Consider the following 5,066-nt stretch of genomic DNA (forward strand, 5'->3'; position numbering starts at 1 on the left):
TAATTTTATTGATTTTAAATGTTTTTTACCAAAACATAGTATCTATTTATTTTTTTAACTGGTCGAGTTTGAATACCATGTATGTGGCAATCCTAAATTGAAGATCTTATGATGCACTTCCCTGTTAATATCAAACAGAATGTAATGTTAACGAAATGTGATTTTTTAATATGTTAATGTGCGTCTTTTATGACTAATAGTCGAAATAAAGACTAATTTGAATTGAATTGATGGTTGTCAATGAGTCGTAGAGATAGAGGGAGAGAGTTCCAGAACTGGGGAGCCAGTGTTGAGAAGCACAGCCCGCCGTGTTTATTTCGTTTAAATCTTGGGGTGCTCAAGAGACGTTGACAGGATGACCGAAGAGTGCGGGGGGACTGTATTTCTTGATCTTATCGGATGTGAATTCCGGGCCAGTGTCCAACAGAGCTTTATGGACAATACAGCCTAATTTGAATGCACAACGTTGGCTCACAGGGAGCCAATGAAGTTGTTGTAGTAGGGGTTTAACATGATGGCGGGAGGGAAGTTGGAAAATAAGCCTAGCCGCATGATTCTGTATCAATTGTAGGCGTTGTACTTGATAAGCTGGGATACCGGCATTCAGTGAGTTTGCATAGTCCAGTCTAGAAATGATTAACGCCTGGACTACCAAAGTGGCTGCTTCTTTAAAGAGGAATCTTCTTATCTTCTTTATTTTCCACAGCGTAAAGAAGCAGGCGGAAACCACTGAGTTGATCAGTGGGTTCATAGATAGATCCTTGCCTATCGTAATCCCCAAGCTTTTCGCCGTTAGTGCCGGGGAGGGAGGAGATCCCAAGTGAATGGGCCAAACATTGGAGTTCCATGGGCTGTTGTTCCCACCTGTCAGGATCAACTCTGTTTTGTTCGGGTTTAATTTGAGTTGGTTCAAGTTCCTCCAGTTGCTAATATAAGTCATTGTATCCCGCAAGTAGGATTCAGAAGAACAGGTGGGGTGTAAGTTGAAAATTAATTGCAGGTCATCTGCGTAATTAAACGTCAACACATTCATCTTTCTTAAGGCAGTGATCAGAGGTTGCATATAAAGATTAAACAACAGAGGAGATAAAGAGGAGCCCTGCGGAACTCCGCAGGGGAGTCTACCATTCGTGGAGCTGTACTGGCCCAGGCAGACAGATTGAAAACTGTCCGACAGGAACGATTGGAGCCATTTCAGTGCTTGACCTCCGACACCTGCACTTCGGACACGATGTTGTGGTCGACCGTGTCAAATGCTGCCGACAGATCTAGGAGAATTAGAGCCTGTGAGGTGTTTTGATCTGCTCCTCTGGGAAGATCGTTCATGACCGAAAGGATAACTGTTTCGGTCGAATGGGCAGGTCGGAAACTGGCCTGATTGGAATCTAGATGAGAAGATGCTTCAACAAAGGAGCTCAGACATCCTGCTACATTAGAATCCAAGATCTTACTGAGATAGGGTAGGAGGGAAATTGGGCGATAGTTGCTCATGACCTGAGGGTTTGCACCTGGTTTCTTCAGAATAGCCAGAATCTCTGCCACTTTGAAGGACTCAGGAACCTGTCCACTGCTGAGTGAAGAATTCAGGAGGGATAAAGGGGGTTCTGGACAGGCCATGAAAGCTTCACGCAAAATGTGGGGTGGCAGCTGTCGAGGGGAGAGCCTGACTTGACTTTAATCATTAATTCAGAAAAAAGATCCGGGGTGATGGGTGAAAATTGATTAAAAGCCACAGGGGTTTGGCAACTCAGCCTAGAAGTGATGGGAATGTTAGATTGGGGGATGCTCGCTTTTATTGCGATGATTTTATCGAAGAAGTAATGGTTTAGTGAGTCACAGAGCTGCTGAGATTGCTCGGGCTGAACCGTTACTCTGGCCAAGCATGTGAGTTCCTCTACAAGTGCGAAAATTTCTTTTGACTTATTGACTGAATTCGCTGTTTTTGCGGAGAAATACTCCGTTTTACACAGGAGGATCAAAGATTTATATTCTCTGAGGAGAAGTAGGTACGTTAGTTTCAATGCGGGATCATAGTGGCTTCTCCACTTCCGTTCGGCTTGTCGGAGTTTTAGTTTGGCTTCTTTAAGCTCTGGAGAAAACCACTTTTGGGCATCATGGGGTCTTCGTGATTTGATATTTTCATGAGGGGCGACTATATTGCAAGCATTCTCTAGCCATATGGTGAGATTGGTAGCCTGACTGGAGGTTGAACGATCTTGAGACTAAGGGGCTGTGTTGACTAATACGGTATGGAATTTCTCTATATTTGCTCGATTCCAGTTCCTGGCTGTCATACTGCCTGGCTTGGAGGTGATATCTGCGCTGATATTCGGAATCGTGAACATGATCAAATAGTGGTCAGACCACACACAGGGAGTGACAGTTATAGGTGAGATGGTTAGGTTCTGAGTCCATACTTGGACTAGGATATGTCCTTTATTGTGCGAAGCTATATGGATGTGCTGGGTGCAGTTTAGGCTGACCAAAGTGTCAGTAAAATCACAGGATATGGAATCTTCCTTGCTGTTCTCGGGTCAATAATTAAAATCGCCAACTATCAGCACCCTCGTGTGGTTAATCACGAGTTGTGCAGTCAGATTCCCAAATACTTGGGGAAATGGCATAGATTGAGATGGGAGATATATGACCATGCATACTAGGGAAAACTCGTGTGAATCTAGTTTTATAGTTAAAATTTCAGTATGTGGGACTTGGGTGGTGATCAGTGAAGTACACTGATGCATTTAATTAATAATTGCCGCAACCCCACCTCCCATTCTTCCCGCTGCTCTGTCCACCTGCAGAATATAGTAAGGATCGGGGATAGCCGCTAAAATATCTGGGATAGATTCGGGGGTCAGCCATGTTTCTGTCAGAAAGAGGATGTCAGGTATGTGTGTGTCCAGCAGGGAAAATAACTCTAGCTGATGTTTACACAAGGAACGTGTGTTTAGGTAATAAATTAACAAGTCGCTACTTTTGTGCGTGGCAGAGGGAGATTTGGTGTCATTTTTTGCGTGAGTAACGGGGTGGGCAGGTTTGGCAGGTTGAGACAAAGTCTGACCTATGCGGGTTTGTGTAGGGCCCGCCACCAGTAAGCCGTGTTGCTCCAAAGTGTGCCTAAGAGTATCATCCATCTTGTAATTCCCTTGAAGGCGCACTAGTTGATCTGTGGAGTAGGTTTGTGCCCGGACATAGTGGCTGGCCCCTGGCCCCGGACTGCCGCGGACGGGCGCGGACGGGCTTGCCTTTTGCGCGCATCCGCTGCGCGTAGGCCAACACATCCGGTTTTAACGGGGAGAGACGGCAACCACTAGACTGTTCTCTCGCAACCTACCGGAAGTGAGGGAAAGATAGAGGGGTCAGGAATAGCAAGACCCTCCCTCCACAACAATCGAGCAAGCTCGTGGTGGACCGGGGAGGTGGAAAAGGAATTCCCGGAAGCGGGAGAAGTAGGTGCTCCTAGTGCAAGTGTCAGTTAAAATAACAATAACTCTAAGTGCCCATTGGCATTGCTAGCTGCCGCTTCAATTAAAAAAGCGCTAAGTTTGAGCTCAGCCAATCTTGTTGCCGCTCTTTGTTCTGAAGAGCAGCATTGAGTTGGCTGGCCGAGTCCCGGTTAGGAAACCCAGTGCTCCTTCAGAGCTCCAGATGCTGCTCAGTCTCTTCCCCAGGTCTCTGACACAGCACAGGCTTTAAAGTGCATGACAGGCTGGCTGATTTGAAATCCTTGGTCTAAGCACGTTCATTGGTGCATAAGAGGACCCCCTCTCAAACAACCCTGCAGCTCAGGGGCGGAATCTGGCTGCCGACTGATACGGCCACCTCAACGTAGAGCTCCGCGACTTGAGGGGTGAAAGATTATCCAAACACCTGTCAAAAATTAATTGAAGCCCAGTTGCAAATCTCTAGGACACCATTCCTCCAGCTGAGAGCATCATAAAAGAACAACTCATTCTGTCAGGAAGCACAGCCAGCTGCTGGAGAGATGTGTGGCATTCTTCGTCTTTAAGAGGCTGCTCCAGAGGAATTACATTTATGATGAACTCTGGTTGAACACTTCACAGGGTACAAGGGAAGCACTAGAGAACTCTCAACTCTGAGGTGTTTCTCTTCACTTAACAGTTCAGACTTCATTATGTGGTTACGTGAGCGCAGTTATTTCTTGTCAGCAGTGTGTGGAGTTAGAGTGTGCAGCTAGGCAAGTGAATCCTGTCACCATTTCTGCAGCTGAGAGAGTCTGTGAAAAATGACTCGTTCTGTCAGGAAACACAGCCAGCTTCTGAGGTATTTCTCTTTCTATGACAGCTTACACTCTGCTAAGCAATTAAGAAAACACAGGAATTGTTTATCAGCAGAGTGTGTAGAGCGAATTTAGGTAAACAGGCGAAAGCCATGCAACATTTCGGATACACTGATTTTAGCGACATGAGTCTGGAAACATTCAGTCATAATCTTTAGAATCCTAGAAGTTTGTGAAAAAATGATTTCTTCTGTTAGGAAACACAGCCGACTGCTGAGGGGATAAGTGAAATCCCCTTTTTGTGAAATCGAAAATCTGCCGTAGGAGAAGCATAAGAAAACTTTCAACTCTGAGATATTTCTCTTCAATAACAGTTCAGACTGTGTTACATAATTATGTGAGCGCAGGAGTTTCTTGTCAGCAGAGTGTGTGGAGCTAATGCAGTTGGGCAAGTGAGTGCTGGACACCACTCCTGCAGCTGAGTCTGTGAGGAATCCCTCATGCTGTCAGGGAACACAGCAGCTTCTGAACAGATAAGTGAAATTCCCTTTCTTGAAGTTAAAAAGCTGCTCTATGAGTAGCATATGAACTTTTAATTTTGAGGTATTTCTGTTCATTTGACAGCTTAGACTCTGCTACACAAATAAGAACACAGGAATTCCTAACAGCGGAGGGTGTAGAGCGAATTTGGATAAGCAGGCAAATACTGTGCGGCATTTCCGGTACACTGTTTTTCAGCGACACCTGTTTGAAAACATGCAGCCATAATCTTTAGAATCCCAGATGTCTACCAACATCTAATCATGTATTTGAGTTGACAGTG

Source organism: Lissotriton vulgaris, unplaced genomic scaffold (assembly GCF_964263255.1).
Source record: "Lissotriton vulgaris unplaced genomic scaffold, aLisVul1.2 SCAFFOLD_1351, whole genome shotgun sequence".
Lineage (NCBI taxonomy): Eukaryota > Metazoa > Chordata > Amphibia > Caudata > Salamandridae > Lissotriton > Lissotriton vulgaris.